The 22,838-nt window shown below is 39.3% G+C and overlaps 2 long non-coding RNA genes across 3 annotated transcripts in view; one reads left to right on the top strand and one right to left on the bottom strand.

Annotated features, from left to right (window-relative positions):
- Positions 1-5,862: 5,862 nt before the first annotated feature.
- The window catches only part of LOC134824693 (uncharacterized), a 65,678-nt gene continuing 48,702 nt past the window's right edge, over positions 5,863-22,838 (bottom strand). The window contains exons 2-4 of one of the 2 annotated variants that reach the window (XR_010161457.1): positions 6,972-7,077; positions 6,713-6,806; positions 5,863-6,009 (exon numbers count right to left, since the gene is read on the bottom strand). This is a non-coding gene — a long non-coding RNA (uncharacterized LOC134824693). Of the gene's footprint in view, positions 6,010-6,712; positions 6,807-6,971; positions 7,738-22,838 lie in introns of those variants that run through there. The other variant, XR_010161456.1, reaches the window with a different exon arrangement.
- On the top strand, positions 18,493-22,640 carry LOC134825312 (uncharacterized). Its single transcript, XR_010161532.1, has 4 exons — positions 18,493-19,673; positions 19,839-19,932; positions 20,637-20,782; positions 22,222-22,640. It is a non-coding gene; the product is annotated as an uncharacterized LOC134825312 (long non-coding RNA).

The raw sequence follows: 22,838 nt of genomic DNA, 5'->3' as shown, positions 1-22,838 counted from the left end.
TCCTTACAATCTTTCTCGAGCACCACGAATCCGCCATGAAAATCATTGTTTTTGTTTTAATGGAATTGTGAGTAATTCTAGAGGGATATATGTGTATAGGATCAGTTAAGGTACTTAATTTGGATACTGTAATAAAGTTCAGTATTTTTGTTTTTGCTCGCGATTCTAACTTTTCTAGTACAATCCAATGAGTTGGGGTGAGTTTATTCTAGTCAAATGATCGAGATATTATCATTATTTGCTATTAAGGACTTACGATTTGCACATTTTTGACCAGCAGAGCACGCATCCAGGCATGTTTAGCTCTTCACCGTACAGTCGAGTTCGTAACCAGATTCACATATGATTGCCAGGGCTACGACCATTAACTGCTCATGCTTAGAGAAGCACAAACACTTTCATGATCCACCGGGTGAGGAATATAGCTGTGTGGGAATGTAATGGCTCTAATCAAATGGAGGAGACAAGAAATGGAAATTTGTAAGTTTATGAACTGACAGCAATTCACCTTTCAAAATTTGCTCCTTCTGTAAAAAAATGTCTCCTTCCATAAAAAAAAATTAGCGATTGTACACTCCACACACTATTTCATCTCACCCTGTATAACCGGACGTGATAAGAGTGATTTAATGGGTTAGTTGAGTACAATGAGCTGAACGTGAGAGTCAATCTATTGTCGAAAATCACGTGCATGATTATTCGAGTACTCGATATTTTCGAATTTAAGTTTAAACTGAGTTGGACCGTAAAAAAAATTCTGGAAAGCGTCGAGCGGTGTCCGTTCGGGTACCCATTTTCTGGAAAAACGGACATATGCGAACGGACAAATACAACATGAGCCCCCCCCCCCCCCCCCTTTATATAGGAAGATGCAGTTATGGCGGAGTGTGATAGGCGAGCGCCGCCATATCTGTACAAAGTGTACAAGAAAAATGGGGGGGGGGCCAACCATATTTTTAAAGTATATTATAAGTTTATCCCGGGTCAAAAATCGAAAAAATCTACAATTCTAAATATACTTTAATTCTACCTACAATTAGATGAGTTCTAATTCTTCGTTTAAGATTTCATGAGAACTATATTTTTCACTCAGTTTTGCAAAGATAAGACTGTTTTTGGACTAGTTCATGAATTTCCATCTATTGGTCAAAAATTGGGTGAAGCTATGAGCTTTAGAAAAATATTGCCCCTATTTGGGGCATACGCTTTTGCCCCAATTCGCTTTTGACCAAATTCGATTAAAATTTCCATTATTTTGTAATGAGACTAATCTATGTGAAAGATATAATCAGTGTTTGTTGAATATAGTGGATACTAAGTAAAAAGACCTCCAGGAACAAAATTGGGAATTGCACATAATATCTCGGTTTCAGAATTACATAGCCAAAATGACTTACAGTAAATTTGAAATAACTCCATCAGTTTTTCATTATTTTTCAAGAACTTTTTGGAATAGATTAATAATTGGCATTTCAAGATTATTTGGGCAAATTTTTTGAGTAGGCCTCATGGAGGATAGGGATATAAATAAAGTATATTTAAAGTATATGAATTACATTCCACGGGTCAAAAATCGGGAAAAAATCCTACATTTTATTTTAATTTAATATGTTGGCCCCCCACCCCCCCCCCCCACGCCCCCCCCACCCCCCCCCCCCCCCCCAAAAAATGATCCCAAAATTCAATTGAAACAGCTTGGTCACGTTTTGGTTGAGAATCACCGAGCATATGAATCAAAATTGTGCATTACCACCATTTATTAAGAAACAATCAGATTCACTGTTCTGGGCTAATAATTGTTTCTCTGCCGAGAGATTATTTTGCTGTGAGCAACCGGGATTAGAAGATCATTATTATATGACTCTGTATGGCGGACACGCTCAACAAAACAGATTTTTAAACTACAGTCATGCATCGTGTCCAATAAAAGGCGTTCCATTGTGAATTTTGTTATTTACTTAACCTAACGATTTGTCTCACAGTTATACTTATGTGCTAATGATGCTCCAGAATTCTGTGTGAAAACGTTTAGGAGCAAAATTTTATGAAGAAACCTATTCATTTGACCAATTAATTTTTTTATTCTTGGGGGGAACTGGTTTGATTTCTGAGAAAAGAGACACTGTCGAGTGAATCGTTCAAGTGCGTCTTTGTTCATTATATGAAACCAGATCGACTCAAAATTTCAAGGTCATCTCCATGTCAACAGCTTGAAGGAGCTAGTCTGCTCTTGGAGCAGCAATTGTTAATCATGTCCATCAACTATTTCAAATCATGACCGGAGTTATTTGAAAGCTGTTGTAATTATCTCAATTATCTGTATTTTGATTCACGTTAACACGATAAAAGAACTTGACACTGAGTAAAACTTGAATTTAAGTTATATTAGTAATAACGAAAAATAATAAGAAATTAAACATCTCTTGAATCGAAAATATTGACAGTCATTTTGATGATATTTGGTTGATAATTACTTTAAAAATAATGAAATAGCTCATTAGTTCACTTTGGTACATATCAATGTTTATTATATCAATATCCATGACATTCAGGCATCTCCCCCTTTCCGGCACATACATTCCCCTCTCCGACATTCCATCCACTCTTGAATCAAACCAGGTCTCTAAACATGGAGCCAAGCGGAGACCATGATGAGAGGAAGAGCAATGTAGATTTGAAGCTCGCTCCGTTACACAGGTCAAGGGAAAACATTCCTCGCAACTTTTCCTTCCGATTCACCTTGATCCGCACGGGTGGCCATCTACTCTCTACGCCAGCATAAGTCACGGTGTATCCTGGAGGTGATCGTCAGTTTTAAATGCTAATACTTGAGTTATTCTCACATTGATCTTTTTTTCTAGTTACAATTCAACAAGTTAAGCTATTGAATTGATCGAGATTCTCATAAATGTCACGCGGCAAAGTACTTACGATTTGCACTTTTCTATACCAGCAGAGCGAATCCACGGATTTGTACCTCCTTTAACGTTCGTGTAATAAACCTTTTTCAATCTGATTGCCAGGGCAACACCAATAATTGCTAGGCAGCACAAACACCTTTCATGATCTATAACCGGTGTAGATAGAGTGATAGTTGGTTAGTCAAGTTTTTAATGAGCATAGAAGGTCATATATGTCGAAAACTCACTTGCATGATTATTAGTGTACTTCGATATTTTCGATTTTAAGTTTTAACTGAAGTGGACGGTAGAAAAATTGGAAGCGCGTGCGGATCAAACGAAGATTAATATAACTTTGCCTCGCTAACTTAAACAATATTCTAACAGTGAATCGTTGAGTCCGCCGACTAAAGAAAACTCGAGAATAGTTAGGCATCGTGGCACTTTTAATTCTTTACCCTCTTATTTCACATCTGGAAACACCAAATAACTGCTTGGGCAGTGGTGCATAATTTTGCAAAAAGTGCCGAAACCTTGATGGTTATATTCCTGGGTGCCAGAATAAAACGTCTTTAGAAGGGGGGGTTTACCCTGATTTTTTGTGAATCTTAATTTCTTTACACTTTTTGTACCATACTTATAAAAACGGCAGAGGTGTAGTGCAAAAATAGCCGAAAAAGTGTGAAAAAAGTGACTTTTTGTGTCACAAAGGTATGGTATTACTTACCTTTGTGAAGACTGATTGATAATTATAGGAAAAAAGAAGATTATTATAAGATAATTTGTTAAGTGTAATTTAAAAAATAACAAAAAGTGTAAATAGTGTAAGAGTGTACTTTGTTCGACTACACTTTTTACGGCACCTTACACCAAAAAAGGCAAAAGTGTAGGTAAAAAAGTGTTAGGAACCCTCTCCGCTCTAGACACAGTGCGCAGGTATTCCGCGAAGTAATTTCATTCAAAAGAAACCGACCAAAGAAATTCTTCTCTTTAAATGTGTTCTTCCCCCCCCTGATTAAAAAATTAAATTGATATTGGTAACATATTTAACGGCCAGCTAGCGCAGTTGGGTTAGAACGCCATCTTTGCAAAATCGTGAGGTTGCGGAGTTCGAATCCCACTGTCTGCCTGGTCGTGGGGCGAGCGTCGTTGGGACGTTCAGTTAAGGATCCTGATGTGGTTATGCAGCCCCCCCCGCCTCCCCCCACCCCCCCCACCTCCCCCCCCCCCCCCTCAGCCCGAATACTCGAGAATCGGTTGTGAGGGTAAATGAGGAGCTGCACATTGCAGCATGTCTCGGGCGAGGAAAGTTTGATACCACTGGCCAAATAAATCCTTCGGCTTCCTGTATTGGACCTGGTTGAACTTGTTGTAACAATGTGGCTGTTGGAATAACGAAGTAAAATAAGTGTCTGGATAAAAAACGAATGTGATCATGATGCCAGTTCTTACGAATCATCTACTTACAGTTACTGTCTAGGTATTGTTGCACACTCCTAGGATAAAAAAGGGTTCAAAGAAAAAGGGATCCAAAATCAATTGAAGACATCGCTTAGATCATGATTTTCATGTCTGTTTTGGGTTAAGAATCACCGAGCAAATGTAAAAAATTGTTGATTTACTCCATTTTTTGTGAGTTTTTTATATCCAAGAAAAATAATCAGATCACTGTTCTAGGAAAATAACTGTTTCTCTGCCGAGAGATCAGTATAGCTGTGAGCAAACGGATTGAGATCAATATTAGATGATTATTAGTTTTAAATCTGTTTTGTTAAGCGGTCGCCATAGGGCATAGCAGGTCATCGATGACCTGCTATGGCGACACGCTCAACAAACAGTTTTAAAACTACAGTCATGCATCGTGTCCCAAAAAAGGCGTTCATGTGAATTTTTGTTAATTACTATCCTCAGATTTAACCACTAAAACGACTTGTTCACAAGTGATACTTTTTGTGCTCCAGTATCTGGTTAATACTTGTAGCGCAAAATTTTATGAAGACTGATTTAATTAATTATTTAATTAATTAATTGGTCCAATTAATTTTATTAGGGGACTGGCTTGATTTCTGAAAGAGCCATGCTGAGTGCATTTCACGTTAAAATTTAGTGCGTTTTGTTCATTTTCTAATATGTACAGAATCGACCCCAAATTGGAAGGGGGGGAGGAGGAGGAAGACTGAGGAGGAGGAGGAGGTAAAGGACTGAAGAGGAGAAGGAGGAGGAGGAGGAGGACCCATGAGGATTGAGGAGGACCCAGGAGAAGGACTGAGGAGGAGGAAGAGGAGGAGGAGGACTAAGAAGAACGATGAGGAGGAGGATGATTGAGGACTGAAGAGGAGGAGGATGAAAAGGTGGAGGACTGAGTAGGAGGGGGAGGAGGAGGAGGGGAGGAGGAGTACTGAGGAGGAGGACTGAGGAGGACTGAGGAGGATGGCTGAGGAGGTTGACTGAGGAGGAGGACTGACAGGAAGGAGGAAGACTGAAAAGGAGGAGGAGGTAAAGGACCGAAGAGAAGAAGGAGAAGGAGGACTGGTGAAGAGGATTGATGAGGAGGAGGAGGACTGAGGAGGGGAGGAGGAAGAGGCAACCAGAATTGTGGGTCTGGACTCTAGAATAGTGGGTCTGGCAACCAGAATGGTGGGTCTACACTCTGGAATAGTGGGTCTGGCAACCAGAATGGCGGGTCTTCGCCGTAGAAGAGTTGGTCTACACTCTGGAATAGTGGGTCTGGCAATCAGAATGGTGGGTCTGCAATCTAGAAGAGGTGGGCAGAGGGAGATTCAGGGTAGATAGAAACAGTGTAATTGTCGACGTTCGGAGGAGAATATTTTTAACATAGCTTAGTACATTAAATAGAGGAGGAAATGCTTTGAGAATCCTTTGCAAAGGTAGACAAAGCCAAATTATCAAATAATTGCTTATGAAATTAATAAACTTAAGAATATATAAATTGAATGGCAAACCTCAGTCGATTTCATCTTTTAACCAGAATTGAAGCTTGACTTTATGTCTTCAGGATATTCCCCTTTTTTCTGCTTTGAACATTCTTGCCTTCTCCATGATGTTTAAAAGCATGTGTTTCATATTATAGCTCCATAGCTCCTGATCCCTAAAACCATTTTGATTGAGCAAGACAGTTAAATAAAAATTTCTGGAATCTAAAATTAAAGTATGTCCACAGTTAAACATCCAAAAAACAGAATTATACCTAAGTAGGCAGTACGGGACCGAATCCAATAGAACAATAATAATAATAAATTTACGCTTAAGAACACCACTATTTAAAGATAAACTTATACTCAGCAGTGTTTAATCTAGTCATCCCAGAAACAATCTTACTATATATAAAGCGAGACGATATATATATATATATATATATATATATATTTATTTATCTGTGCCATTTTACTGACACCACAGCATCAACTTTAACACGACTTTCCGCAAAAACCGTAAAAGATATACAACTGAAACTTTTTGACTGGGTCAAATGCTTTAATGGCCTTCAAATCAGCATGAAAAAATAAAAAATTGATCAAGAAATAGGAGTTTTAGAGCCCAAAATTTGGACCCCCAAGTGGTGTCAAAAACGCGAATTAAATAGGTAATAATTATTTAAGTCTCTTGAGTCTTGACACCACTTTAGGGTTAGACGGGTTCCTGCTAGTCATGATAAAAGTTAGGACTGGTCATGGTATCATATACTTGAAAAGATATCGAGTTCATATTAAAATGAAAGAGAGAGACAATTTGAGACAATTTGAATAAGAAATTTATAATTTTAATGATAGTACAGTTGTTATTTTAAATACCTTTGTCAAGCTATAAATGCTGTCCAATACATGTTTGCCTTGTTTTACTCTTCATCTCCCTTCTAACTCTTCTCGGCATACAAACTCTTCTAATCTGAACGAGAAGTGTGAAGTGAAAAGCTTCTTACCCAGAAGGTTGTTTTAGCCTCTTTTCAACAGAGTCAAGTGTGTTTTTTCACAATTAAAGTGGTTACATTTAAAGTAATGTGTAACAATCTAAGCATGATTTTAGTTACTAAGTGCAGTGGTTCTTACGTACACAGAGAGACATGTCGAGCAGATAGATTCTCCGATCTCCACAAAATACGAAATCATCAACTATCAAGATTGTTGTTGTAATAAGTACTTGGAATTCAGAACATTCCCTAGAATAAAAAAGGTTTTGATGAAAAGTTACATTGTTTGATCACAATTACTATAATAGGTTACAATTGCTAACATTAGGCATTACAAACTAGTCAGTCAATTCAATATTATTTAAATCAAGTTTAGCTAAAGAAAGCCCAAAAAGGGTTCCCTTTAATTCAGTACAGCTGTAATGCAATGTAAATCATACACATTCATGCTACATGAAGACTGAAGAGGTCTCCTCCTAGTCGTTGGAGTGGCCTGCATCACACACGTCCCTTGTACGGCTTAACAGTGCTAACTGTCGTACTGCATCTCGACTGATGTTTTAAACAACTGTTAAGTTAGCAGCATCCTCGAGTACACAGGCCATCCAGGCTTTTTGGGGTCTCCCTCTCGATCGCTTTACATAGTTAGGTTTCACTCCAGTAAAAAATTTGGTAACCTAGTCTCTGGCATTCTTACAGCGTGTCCATACCACCGTAGTCTAGCAGAACTGATGAAGTGTCAATAGACATTAAGCCAGTACGCCATAAAACCAATTTATCATAAGATTCTTCTCAGGGATTATGATGATAGTACCGTTCCCACTAATGTTGGCACCCAGATAGACAGATTTCCCTCCACTGTAAGCTCAATAGTGTCTCTTTCGGTGTAGGGTCACTGGGACCCACATTTACTGACAACCATATACTAGGAGGTGCACGATAAAAATAAACTTGCTCGGATTTTTAAAATTTTTGTACCACTGTTTTCTAGAGATTGTGAGAATTTCCACAATACCAAATTTGTCATACCTTTTTGGAAAGATCAGTGAGTTTCGCCTAGGTGCCATATTTGATGGTGCGCGGCTTTTGGAGCAAAAGTAGCTGTAAAAGTCGCGTAATTTGACTAAATTCGTCCAAATTTGACCATTTTTGTCGTATTATTCGGATTTATCTTCAGTTCCTTAAATGAGATCATTCTGGAAATTGGCGACGACCTTCCAATAGGGCTTTCACAACTGTCCGAAAAATTTGGTGGATATCGGAGTTGATATAGTGATCAAAATGGGGCAAAATACGCTACTTTTAGCTGTAACATAATGTCTGATGGTTGGATATGCTTTAAATTTTTCGGACACTTTCCTTGTAAGTCTTTAAGTAAGCTTACCAATTTTTGTTGCAATTGGAGGTCGGGAAGGATACTCAATATCTATTTGTTTGAAGAAAATTGTGCTGGCCGAAATTAGCGCTAAAAAACCATCCTACAGTCGGCACACGCGGCTCACTGTCGATGGCGCACTACCTACATATACTGTGTTTTTTCGGTGTTGATCTTCAATCCATACATACATTACATGGTAAGGTCTCCTCCTAGTCGTTGGAGTGGCCTGCATCACATACAACATCAACAAACTTGATGACTTCAACTTTCCTGTGGTCATGTACACCTTTCCTAACAGTAATATTTCCTCTTCTGTTGGTTATAATGTTTTTTACGGTCAGGTCCTTCGTTACTCTTCCATTATCTCTGACCTTGATTCTTTTCTGTGTTCTACCAACACCCTTTATAGGACACTTCTTTCAAGATGTTATAATGACAGACTCCTGAAGAGTAAATTCAGAAAGCTTCTGAAAGACCGACCTAGTATTCTGTACAAATACAGTATACTTGATGTCAGCGACATCCTTGACATCACATTTAACGTGAACAGGTGATCACTGACGAGTGATTGCTAGGGGGTCTTGGCACATTAAACCGGTACAGGTATTAAACCCCCGAAACCGGTGTGCCAAGTCATCTGCTGATGATGTTCACATAACATTATTTCCTCTCTCCTTTATTCCTTCCGTCTTTTCTTAAACTTACAGTTCAGTTACTTTATTTCACCAGGTCTACCTAAGGATCAATTATTCTTTGGTGGGGTTTCACTTCTGGTATTGGCTTCATTCCCGTTCCTTTTCCTTATTCTTTATACTTATTTTTTTATATAGTTTAATGAGATTGCAATTTGTATCACTGTTGAAAGTGTGTGGCGGTTCCTCCGCCCTGCCGGATGCGCCAAGTGATAGCTTGTTATTATATGATTTACGTCCTTAGTTTTTGCTAGTTGGCCCTTTTTATGATATTATTACCCCCTTTTGCACAGTTCTTCAGGAGTGTTTCTCTTCATGTTTTCTGTTCCTTAGACCAAACAGGGGCGTGAGCTGCCCGCCCTAGCTACGGTACGAGAAGCAGCGGCAGTGTGTGATCCGGTTATAAAGAGTGTTCTTGGAACAACAGCACTCTGCTTGGCTGCACTGTGACAGTGGGAGAACATTAGTTCATGTCACCTAACGCCCGCTTAACCTTGGCAGCCCCAAGGCATCTGGTTGGTGATGGTTCCCAGGGCTTTTTCAGTTGGAGTCGGCTGTTAAGTTTGTCCTGTAAATTCTTGACTTAAGAAAGGAAATAAAATATATAACATCACATCCAACACTTGGATTCATCCCAACAGTATTATTTCCCCTGATATAACACCGTGTAATAAGTCAAGATGTCTCACCTGTAAACCATTCAGGTCAAGTAATATTTTCACCAGTTACGTTACTAATAATTCTTTCATGTTAACTCACTCTGAATCCTTTTCTTGTAAATCTTCTTCTATTATCTATCTCCTCACTTGTTCTTGTGGTATTCAATATGTTGGGCTCACAGAACAGCGCCTTAATGAACGCATGAATGGACACCGTGCTTCGGTTAAAGCCGGCAAATCCTCCTTTGTCCATGACCACTTTAATACTCCCGGTCATAATTTTCATGACGCCTCCATTCAAATTACTGATTTTATTGACCCTTCCTCTACTGAAGACCCTCGTCTGGCCTTAGCTGACAGGGAACTTCTTTGGATTAATCTCCTGAGCACTGCTCACCCTCTAGGTCTCAATGACAACATAAAAGGTTCTGGTAATATTTCTAAAAGCAACTTTAACGATATTTATTTTAAAAATAAAATAAAAAGATATAAAAGAGGACATGGCAGAAAAAAGAAAAACAAAAGCCATGAAGATAGAATATACAAAAGGACTCTCACTTTAAGAGAGATTGACAATAAATATGAAAGTTTAAAAAGAAAAATGTCTGAAAGCAAATACAGCTTTTATAAAGATATAAGTAGCCTTCAAAAAGGCGAGCTCAAGCAACTTAGCTCTCATTCCCTCTGCAAATCTGGAGCCATTTTCCTTGTTATACAATCTTTTGCTGGCCAAGACAGCACTTCTTCTCCTAATATCACCTCTGTTAATAGCGAGTTTATCACTTTTCACTATTGTTCTAAAATATTTGATAAACTCCGAATAGAATCAGTCATTCGTGACTCTAGGATCTTGACTCTTCTCCCTCCAAACCTTACGCCTTTCCTTCCCTTAAAAGTTTACTATAAGTACGATATTCCTGTCGGGCGTAAGCTTTTTAATTATAATAGATTCCTTAAATCACTTGATAATACTACTATTTCCTCCATCCTGGAAGGTGATTGCCCCTGTTCCAGTAACCCTTATTGCTATCAGCCTCGAGGCCACATCATCACCGGTGACCTTGCTTTCATTGAGCACGAGGATTTAAGAGGCATCATGAGTTACGGTACCAAATTTAGGGAACCTGTGTCTGTTCCTCCTGAGCAAATCTTGGAGAGCCTCAACGAGTGTTCAGCCAACTTCGCCACCCGTATGGCTAGGAAGCATGGACTTTCATGTTTGGAATTCCAGGATTGGAAAGATGAGGTCTCCCGGATCTTCACCAATCGCCTTAACTTCCTCTCCTCCTCCCCTAATAACTTCACTCCCTACAATTCCATTCTACAAAGGGATGATGTTAAATCTTATCTCGACAGTCTTTCTTCTTCTTTTATTATTTGCTCCGTAGATAAAGCTTCAAATAATTATGTTTTTGTCTGCAAGAAGTTTTATCTTTTAACCCTTCTCAACGAACTTGGCTACGATCTCACTTCTCTAGAGTGTCGTGGCAATTCTACTTATCATCCGGTTAACTCTGTAGAGGATGATATTATTCAGGAACATGTGAACTTCATTAAAGATAACTTTAATATTCGTGTTTCCGAGGACAACCTTTGTCTACCGAGAATCTTTTGGATTCCTAAACTTCACAAGAATCCTTATAAGTCTAGATTTATAGCTGGGGCCAGTAAATGTACCACTAAGCAGATATCAGTTGTAGTCAACAAAGCTTTAAAAGTTTTAAAAGAATACTTTTCCAAATACTGCAACTCTATCTACAACAATACTGGAATTAACTGCGACTGGAGCATTAACAGCTCTAAACAGTTCCTGGAAAGGCTGCCTAGACTAGAGATTTTTAATATGCAGGTATACGACTTTACCACTCTGTATACCAATCTAGACCTTCAGGTTGTACAGTCACTGCTTTTCGAGCTAATAGATCTCCTCTTTAGTAATACGAATAAATTTATTTGTGTTTCTCTGTATAAGAACAACAATTTTTTCTCTAAAAAGGAATATAACGGATACTTATGTTTTTCTGCTGATAAACTCAAAACAGCTATTACATTTATTCTGTTTAACACTTTTGTTTGTTTTGGGGATCAGATTTTAAGACAAACGAAAGGCATTCCCATGGGAGGGAATTCTAGTAGCCAGTTCGCTGATCTTTCGCTAGGGAAGTGTGAATTCAACTACATGACACGCCTAATCAAAGAAAAGAAGTTCGGTCTCGCTAAGCTCCTCTCAAGAAACTGCAGATATGTCGACGACCTCAACACCATGAACTATTTGCATTTCTCTAACCTAATCAGGTCCATTTATCCACCTGACCTGCTTATGGAGAGGAGTGGTGACGACAATAAGTCCGTAAACTATCTCGACATCAACATCTCGATGAATAACTCCGGACACGTCGCCACCAAGCTTTACAACAAACTTGATGACTTCAACTTTCCTGTGGTCATGTACACCTTTCCTAACAGTAATATTTCCTCTTCTGTTGGTTATAATGTTTTTTACGGTCAGGTCCTTCGTTACTCTTCCATTATCTCTGACCTTGATTCTTTTCTGTGTTCTACCAACACCCTTTATAGGACACTTCTTTCAAGATGTTATAATGACAGACTCCTGAAGAGTAAATTCAGAAAGCTTCTGAAAGACCGACCTAGTATTCTGTACAAATACAGTATACTTGATGTCAGCGACATCCTTGACATCACATTTAACGTGAACAGGTGATCACTGACGAGTGATTGCTAGGGGGTCTTGGCACATTAAACCGGTACAGGTATTAAACCCCCGAAACCGGTGTGCCAAGTCATCTGCTGATGATGTTCACATAACATTATTTCCTCTCTCCTTTATTCCTTCCGTCTTTTCTTAAACTTACAGTTCAGTTACTTTATTTCACCAGGTCTACCTAAGGATCAATTATTCTTTGGTGGGGTTTCACTTCTGGTATTGGCTTCATTCCCGTTCCTTTTCCTTATTCTTTATACTTATTTTTTTATATAGTTTAATGAGATAACATATGTCTCCGCTGTACTCGGTTGGTAGCCAAAGCTTCTGTTGTGTTGTTGTCGATGTTTTCAACACCTGTAAACTTAGCAGCATCTTCGAGTACGCAGGTCTTCCAATTCTTTCGGGGTCTGCCCTTTGACCTCTTTCCATGATTTGGCTTCCAGTTCAACAGAAACCTCGGTAGTCTAGAGTCTGGCATTCTAACTAGATGTTCATACCAACATAGCCTGGCAGCACTGATGAAAGTCTCAACTGACTTGATGCCAGCCCTCCTAAGAACTTCTTCATTGGTCACATGAAAGAACCATTTTTTTTTTTTTAATCAAGACACTTATTTTACTTCGGAGTATTCCAACAGCCACATTGTTACACAAGTGCAACCAGCCAATTACAGGAAGCCGAAGGATTTGTTTTTAGCCATTTAATCCTAAGGATACTTCTCAAGGAGGTCTGATGGAAAACCTCGAAGCGTTTCATCTGCTTTTTGGTGGTGTTCCAGACTTCAGCTCCATACAACAAGATGGTGAGGTCAGCAGCCCTGGCCCTATAGATCCTAATCTTGGATGGAGTCTTTATAGTTCTGCTATTCTAAATGTTCCAGAGCTGATGAAAGGCGCCATTAGCCTTCTGGATACGGACATTCAGGTCTCTGTCGATTGTCCCATCCCCACTGATAGTTGCACCCAGGTAGACAAAGTTGCTAACCTGCTCAACGGGTTCACCCTCAACCGACAGCTCTTCAACCCAGCACAATTAAAACAGCATGGTCAGTGTTCATAACAACTTTTTCCTCTACTGTAAACCAGGCTAATCAAATACTAAATGAAACTACAAATCAGATCTCTTTCATGGACCAAATGTGTGATTTTGTGGTAAATCATATGAATAAATTATGAAATATCTCAATTCTTGCAAGGATACATTTCAGTACACGTATACAGGGGATTGTAAACGATAGCTCCTTACAAAAATTCGTTTTCATTACTGCTTACAAACATATCGAGAACTGGCCGATTTAGTGCCTTTAAAAAATTTACTGAGCTCAGCAGGACGGATTTGTTAGCAGTCAGGGCCCCTCGATAAAAGGTAATTCTTGGCTAAGATTGCAATACTAGACATGAAATTTTAAACCTTTAGGATATTGCTATCAACTTGCAAGCAAAAACTAACAAAATAAACCTCGCAGGTGGATCAAGAAGTTCACAGAATTCTGCAGACGCCCAAACAATAATAATTCACAAATCTTATATAGCGCTCGATTCCTAGTTTTGAATTTATTTGCAATTGAGGAGCCGCGCATGAAAACAAATTCAACGGAAAGCTAAAATCCATAAATATGAATTATGCTGTACTTAAAAAATTTATAAGTCATTTAAAAATCTTTTTTATCGCAAAAAATGTAACGAAATTAACAAATAATAATTCTGCATTTAATAAATACAACTAAATATAATTTATTAAATTAAACTAATTTTTATTTTTGGCTTATTTTACCTTAACATAATATTTTGCAATTTTTGGCTGCATATTTATTAATTGATTTTGGTTGACTTCTTGAAAAAGCAAAATTTGTTGTTGTTAGTTTAAACTTTAATGACTTCCAAGGTAATCATCGAGCAATTTTAAAAGTAAAGCAAGCCGCGCACGAAAATTAAAATTTAAAAAAATTTAAAATATGTTCAATGTTGCGTTTCTCAAATACAGATATATTATTTGTTAATTTCGTTACATTTTTTGCGATAAAAAAGATTTTTAAATGACTTGTAAATTTTTTAAGTACAGCATAATTCATATTTATGGATTTTAGCTTTCCGTTGAATTTGTTTTCATGCGCAGCTCCTCAATTGCAAATAAATTCAAAACTAGGAATCGAGCGCTATATAAGATTTGTGAATTATTATTGTTTGGGCGTCTGCAGAATTCTGTGAACTTCTTGATCCACCTGCGAGGTTTATTTTGTTAGTTTTTGCTTGCAAGTTGATAGCAATATCCTAAAGGTTTAAAATTTCATGTCTAGTATTGCAATCTTAGCCAAGAATTACCTTTTATCGAGGGGCCCTGACTGCTAACAAATCCGTCCTGCTGAGCTCAGTAAATTTTTTAAAGGCACTAAATCGGCCAGTTCTCGATATGTTTGTAAGCAGTAATGAAAACGAATTTTTGTAAGGAGCTATCGTTTACAATCCCCTGTATACGTGTACTGAAATGTATCCTTGCAAGAATTGAGATATTTCATAATTTATTCATATGATTTACCACAAAATCACACATTTGGTCCATGAAAGAGATCTGATTTAAAAAAAAAAAAAATATATAAAATTATTCAAACAATATACACATAATATAGCAATGACCCTATATAAAAACAAACCTTTAAGAATATAGAAAATTCCCTAAACACTCAAAAATTACCCTTGGCCTTGTGGCTCCAAGTTAAGATCTAGACTGTTTATATTAACAATGTTTTTTCTCGCACCTCTGTCTCCACGGAGAGAAATCACTGTTGTTCTTAGGATTTCAAAGCGAAGGCGCTTTCTGATGTAACCTACAGCATCCGAGTACCTCTGGCCAGTGTGGTACTCCATCTTACTGGCCAGCTTTTTTACCAGTCTTTCAGCCTCACTACCCATTCCACCAGAAGTCGAGAACACTAAAGGTGTGAAGCTTCCTTTCTCCACTTCAAGAACCCTTGCGTTGTAACATCGCTTTTTCTCATTTTCATGGGACTGGTACATTGCTGGGATCGATTTGCTTGCATTGGAGGGGGCTGGGGCATGAAATACCCTTACATCAAAATATGCCCTCTCTGAAGCATTCCAAATCGATCTTGCAGAAATGTCCAGCGTAGCTTGGTCTCCAAGTACTGTTCCCTTAGGCAACTTCAGACCATCAACTGGAAGAAGAACTGGCTCAGTCTGCACATCCTTGCATTTCACAGTTCTCATTAGTTCAGCAAAGGTGTCTCTCAGCGAGTTGTGCCGCAGTGACACATATCCACCGAGTTTGCAGATGAGCGCATGGTTTGCTGAGTACTTTTGGCCACACGTACATGTCTTAGGGCTGTCCTTTAAGTTTAGGTTTTATCTGAGTGCTATTGCGTCTGAGAACTGTTGTTTGTTCATCAGATATCCATACTCTTTTAAAGGTAGTGCTGTTAACCAAGCACTTGCCCCTTTCTCAGCAGCTAGTTGGAACATCAACTTTGCCAGTGGTGTTGACTCGAGCTCCTGGCGTATTTCCGCTTGTTTTTGTCGATAGAAGAGATTTCGTTCAGTTGTTATCTCCGTTTTCACTCCTTTGCTTACTCTCCAGTCCTCTGTGTAGTTGTCTACCTGCTTCAGAATAGCTTCTTTAAGGGGTTTTGTGGCTCTACATGAGAATTTGTACTCTCGGTCTGCCATGTCCATCATAACTGGTATACCCAATCCTCCATATCTTGGTGGTAGAGCCATTATGTTCCTTAGTTCATCAGTGCAGCTAAACAGCCTGTTAAAGATAGCTGGGATAAACTCATCGCGTGTTACTTGTTCCAGAGGAGTGAGCCTATCTTAGTAGAGGCTCTTACGGGCAAAAAGACGTGTTTTCTGCTACGAGTTTAGAGACCTAACCGCTAATTGGACACAATAGTATGATGTCTAAGGATCGATAATATGTTAAGAAGTATAAATTTGGCCTTATTAGTCACGTGCTATACCAATGCGCGTTTTAAACTTTGACAGTCTATTACTCTAAGGCAAATAAAGTAATTATATCCATATTTTGTCAGCAATAAGATCACATTATTTTCTATTTAGTGTGAAAATATGAGCTAGAACGGACATAATCTCGCTGAGTTATAGCTGTTTGAAATTTATGATGAACGCGCGGGTGCCAATTGATAACAACTAAATGCTTTTGCGCGTAGTGCGCGTCGAAAATTTGGCAAAAACGCTTGCGGAGTGACAATATTCAAACTTCGATTAAGTATATGAAGTGGGTACTTCTCGGAAAGGAAAAATTTAGGCAAACACGATGTGACTATTTTTGGGTTGATTTAATACAACTGCAAAAAATTATTCAAACTTAAAGCAAAAAAGTCAAAATTTTTACCACTTTTTTGGATTTTTACCTCAGAACAAATAGAGGGATTTGTTTTATTTTTATACAATCTTGTGCGGCTGTCTTTTAGCTATCTTTATGCAAGTTTTGCCGACATGCCAACAAAATTAACTTGCTCAAAATATCAAAAAACATGGTTTTTTGGCCTATTTTTGGCCCAAAAATCGGTTTTTTGCGATTTTACCCCAGAACAATCAGTCCAATCATCTTGAAACCACTTTCAATCGATTCTACGGTCAAAAATACGTCTAGTAAGGTGTATCTGGGGTCCCTAACGTATCGAGCAGACAATGCCCGTAAGAGCCTCTACTATCTGCAACTCCTGGGGTAGTTCTGCACACATAGTTCCATCTTTTACTAAGCCCATACATGTATGCACTGTATGCTATTTGAGGTTCTCTTGATGCTATATCACTTAATTGTTTAAGATCACGACACCATTCTTGAACTTTTTCCTCGATGAAAGCCCCTTTTCCTTCATCAGTTCCGATAAAGCTGCCCAGATATCGTCGACCAATACTTGTCACATTGACATCTGGGAACAAGTTTCTTGCCTTCTCTTCGTGCTCAGGCTTGACTATCACCCATGTCTTGGAAGATTTAGGGTTATAACCAAAAAGTGGTCCTTTAATGCAGAGGTTATCCCACCATTTCCTCATTTCTTCCAGTTTTCCCCCAGCAGCAGAGTCATCAGCATACCAGATCTGAGTCACTTTTCTCTCAATGTTTCCTGCATCAATCAATGGTATTGTACCACATGCATAAAATCCCATAGCAGGTGGATCACCTTGTGTTGTCCCTTCTTCACTAAAAAGATGTTCATCTTCTCCTGCAATAAACAGTCTAGCAGGCATTCTGTAGGTGTTCATAATGTAGGTAGCAACTTCCGGACATACAATATACATGTTGTTAAGAGCTGCCTCTCGGTTCAGCAAGTTGAATGCATTCTCTGCATCCACTAAGATGATGGCTTCAGTTTCAGGATCTTCAAAGCAGTCCCTCGCAGCATGAACAGCTGCTTCCACTCCTCCCTGAAGACCAGCACACACTTGAATAGGAGCAGTTGCACCAACCAGATCCTTCTGTAGGAGGGTCATCACTGTCTTCCCTATTATCCTTCGTAAGACTTCACCAATGCCAACAGGCCTGACGCCAGGCTTTTTATCCAGGGGAACAAGTCGACATGCTGTCAATGAGGTCAACATCGTTGGATCCAGATTCCTGACACATAGTTTCCTTGCTATCCCTGCTATAGCATTGCATAGATCCTCACACTTCTTACCAAACCAATCTGATTTGTAGTTTCATTTAGTATTTGATTAGCCTGGTTTACAGTAGAGGAAAAAGTTGTTATGAACACTGACCATGCTGTTCTAATTGTGCTGGGTTGAAGAGCTGTCGGTTGAGGGTGAACCCGTTGAGCAGGTTAGCAACTTTGTCTACCTGGGTGCAACTATCAGTGGGGATGGGACAATCGACAGAGACCTGAATGTCCGTATCCAGAAGGCTAATGGCGCCTTTCATCAGCTCTGGAACATTTAGAATAGCAGAACTATAAAGACTCCAACCAAGATTAGGATCTATAGGGCCAGGGCTGCTGAACTCACCATCTTGTTGTATGGAGCTGAAGTCTGGAACACCACCAAAAAGCAGATGAAACGCTTCGAGGTTTTCCATCAGACCTCCTTGAGAAGTATCCTTAGGATTAAATGGCTAAAAACAAATCCTTCGGCTTCCTGTAATTGGCTGGTTGCACTTGTGTAACAATGTGGCTGTTGGAATACTCCGAAGTAAAATAAGTGTCTTGATTAAAAAAAAAAAAAAATGGTTCTTTCATGTGACCAATGAAGAAGTTCTTAGGAGGGCTGGCATCAAGTCAGTTGAGACTTTCATCAGTGCTGCCAGGCTATGTTGGTATGAACATCTAGTTAGAATGCCAGACTCTAGACTACCGAGGTTTCTGTTGAACTGGAAGCCAAATCATGGAAAGAGGTCAAAGGGCAGACCCCGAAAGAATTGGAAGACCTGCGTACTCGAAGATGCTGCTAAGTTTACAGGTGTTGAAAACATCGACAACAACACAACAGAAGCTTTGGCTACCAACCGAGTACAGCGGAGACATATGTTACGCCGCCAACGCGATGTATGTGATGCAGGCCACTCCAACGACTAGGAGGAGACCTTACCATGTAATGTATGTATGGATTGAAGATCAACACCGAAAAAACACAGTATATGGTTGTCAGTAAATGTGGGTCCCAGTGACCCTACACCGAAAGAGACACTATTGAGCTTACAGTGGAGGGAAATCTGTCTATCTGGGTGCCAACATTAGTGGGAACGGTACTATCATCATAATCCCTGAGAAGAATCTTATGATAAATTGGTTTTATGGCGTACTGGCTTAATGTCTATTGACACTTCATCAGTTCTGCTAGACTACGGTGGTATGGACACGCTGTAAGAATGCCAGAGACTAGGTTACCAAATTTTTTACTGGAGTGAAACCTAACTATGTAAAGCGATCGAGAGGGAGACCCCAAAAAGCCTGGATGGCCTGTGTACTCGAGGATGCTGCTAACTTAACAGTTGTTTAAAACATCAGTCGAGATGCAGTACGACAGTTAGCACTGTTAAGCCGTACAAGGGACGTGTGTGATGCAGGCCACTCCAACGACTAGGAGGAGACCTCTTCAGTCTTCATGTAGCATGAATGTGTATGATTTACATTGCATTACAGCTGTACTGAATTAAAGGGAACCCTTTTTGGGCTTTCTTTAGCTAAACTTGATTTAAATAATATTGAATTGACTGACTAGTTTGTAATGCCTAATGTTAGCAATTGTAACCTATTATAGTAATTGTGATCAAACAATGTAACTTTTCATCAAAACCTTTTTTATTCTAGGGAATGTTCTGAATTCCAAGTACTTATTACAACAACAATCTTGATAGTTGATGATTTCGTATTTTGTGGAGATCGGAGAATCTATCTGCTCGACATGTCTCTCTGTGTACGTAAGAACCACTGCACTTAGTAACTAAAATCATGCTTAGATTGTTACACATTACTTTAAATGTAACCACTTTAATTGTGAAAAAAACACACTTGACTCTGTTGAAAAGAGGCTAAAACAACCTTCTGGGTAAGAAGCTTTTCACTTCACAATTTCGTTCAGATTAGAAGAGTTTGTATGCCGAGAAGAGTTAGAAGGGAGATGAAGAGTAAAACAAGGCAAACATGTATTGGACAGCATTTATAGCTTGACAAAGGTATTTAAAATAACAACTGTACTATCATTAAAATTATAAATTTCTTATTCAAATTGTCTCAAATTGTCTCTCTCTTTATTTTAATATGAACTCGATATCTTTTCAAGTATATGATACCATGACCAGTCCTAACTTTTATCATGACTAGCAGGAACCCGTCTAACCCTAAAGTGGTGTCAAGACTCAAGAGACTTAAATAATTATTACCTATTTAATTCGCGTTTTTGACACCACTTGGGGGTCCAAATTTTGGGCTCTAAAACTCCTATTTCTTGATCAATTTTTTATTTTTTCATGCTGATTTGAAGGCCATTAAAGCATTTGACCCAGTCAAAAAGTTTCAGTTGTATATCTTTTACGGTTTTTGCGGAAAGTCGTGTTAAAGTTGATGCTGTGGTGTCAGTAAAATGGCACGGATAAATAAATATACATATATATATATATATATATATATATCGTCTCGCTTTATATATAGTAAGATTGTTTCTGGGATGACTAGATTAAACACTGCTGAGTATAAGTTTATCTTTAAATAGTGGTGTTCTTAAGCGTAAATTTATTATTATTATTGTTCTATTGGATTCGGTCCCGTACTGCCTACTTAGGTATAATTCTGTTTTTTGGATGTTTAACTGTGGACATACTTTAATTTTAGATTCCAGAAATTTTTATTTAACTGTCTTGCTCAATCAAAATGGTTTTAGGGATCAGGAGCTATGGAGCTATAATATGAAACACATGCTTTTAAACATCATGGAGAAGGCAAGAATGTTCAAAGCAGAAAAAAGGGGAATATCCTGAAGACATAAAGTCAAGCTTCAATTCTGGTTAAAAGATGAAATCGACTGAGGTTTGCCATTCAATTTATATATTCTTAAGTTTATTAATTTCATAAGCAATTATTTGATAATTTGGCTTTGTCTACCTTTGCAAAGGATTCTCAAAGCATTTCCTCCTCTATTTAATGTTCTAAGCTATGTTAAAAATATTCTCCTCCGAACGTCGACAATTACACTGTTTCTATCTACCCTGAATCTCCCTCTGCCCACCTCTTCTAGATTGCAGACCCACCATTCTGATTGCCAGACCCACTATTCCAGAGTGTAGACCAACTCTTCTACGGCGAAGACCCGCCATTCTGGTTGCCAGACCCACTATTCCAGAGTGTAGACCCACCATTCTGGTTGCCAGACCCACTATTCTAGAGTCCAGACCCACAATTCTGGTTGCCTCTTCCTCCTCCCCTCCTCAGTCCTCCTCCTCCTCATCAATCCTCTTCACCAGTCCTCCTTCTCCTTCTTCTCTTCGGTCCTTTACCTCCTCCTCCTTTTCAGTCTTCCTCCTTCCTGTCAGTCCTCCTCCTCAGTCAACCTCCTCAGCCATCCTCCTCAGTCCTCCTCAGTCCTCCTCCTCAGTACTCCTCCTCCCCTCCTCCTCCTCCCCCTCCTACTCAGTCCTCCTCCTTTTCATCCTCCTCCTCTTCAGTCCTCAATCATCCTCCTCCTCATCGTTCTTCTTAGTCCTCCTCCTCCTCTTCCTCCTCCTCAGTCCTTCTCCTGGGTCCTCCTCAATCCTCATGGGTCCTCCTCCTCCTCCTCCTTCTCCTCTTCAGTCCTTTACCTCCTCCTCCTCCTCAGTCTTCCTCCTCCTCCTCCTTCCTGTCAGTCCTCCTCCTCAGTCAACCTCCTGATCCTCCTCTTCAGTCCTCCTCCTCCTCATTAATCCTCTTCACCAGTCCTCCTTCTCCTCCTCCTTCTCCTTAGTCCTCCTCATCCTCCTCATCCACCTCCTTCTCCTCCTTATCATTCCTCATCAGTCTTCCTCCTCCGCCTCCCCTCCTCCTCAGTCCCCCTCTTCAGTCCTCCCCCAGTCCCCCTCCTCAGTCCTCCCCCAGTCCCCCTCCTCCTCCTCATATTTAGTCCTCCTCCTCCTCAGTTCTTTTTGGTCGCTTTTAGGTCGCTTCCGGTCGCTTTTGGGTCGCTTCTGGTCACCTTTTAGGGTTCATGTCGCTTTTACACAAGAAAGGGGGCCCTTGGATATATGAAGTGGAAAAAGGGGGCTACGTTGACGACAAAAGTCTGCTTCTTCGCAATAGACCACTCCCCTTTAATTATTTGTTTAGGAAGCGTCAGCCATGCGTTAATTAATTACACCGAAGTTCCTCCTCATTGTACAGGGAAAATAGATCGTGCGTGGTTTAACTACGGCCAAATTCTCGTTTTTATGCTCAATATTTCAACAACTTTATTAACTGGTTAAATCAACTATCTGAACCGATATTTTGTGCAGGAAAAAAAGAAGAGAAGAAGCCGGAAGTAAGTAACTATAGAAAGTTGGTGGTTTCAATTTAGTAAGCCGGCTTCACTTAATCTCCAGTTTGGGCTGTGGAAAGAAATCAAGACATGTTAACCACATTCCTGACTGCCACAAACAATTTGACTATCGAGGTTATGATCTGGAAACACATGATTGAAGGAAACTGGACGAACGTTCCATCATATGGCTACCGTACTCTTTACTATAGTGTGGCAAATCCAGAGAACGATGTCATGTTTACAAGTCTTGTCGTCCAGCGTGTAAAAGAATCAGATGTAACACAGCACCGTGCAGTGATAGTCATTGATGATAAGCAGCAAACTTCCGACATGATACCAGTGACATTATCTCCAACTGATATTTTTAAATTATTCAGTTTAACTGTGATAAAAGCCTTTTCATTTTCAAACAAAAAAGAATATGAAACACTAATGCAAAGTTACTGGGTATAAATCAGCCGACAGGTGCTGAAAATTAAATATATAATGCCTACTGGTGAGACCAGCAGGCATAATGTCGATCTGAGGGGCTAACCCTCACCAGGTCGCGATTAACTCCAAAAAATCCGCGGCTCAATTCCCCAACTCCCT

This window comes from Bolinopsis microptera, chromosome 13 (genome assembly GCF_026151205.1).
Source record: "Bolinopsis microptera isolate Bmic1 chromosome 13, MBARI_Bmic_1.0, whole genome shotgun sequence".
In the NCBI taxonomy this organism is placed as follows: Eukaryota; Metazoa; Ctenophora; class Tentaculata; order Lobata; family Bolinopsidae; genus Bolinopsis; species Bolinopsis microptera.
The sequence above is the reverse complement of the archived record's forward strand: the minus strand, read 5'-3'. Positions and strand labels throughout refer to the sequence as shown.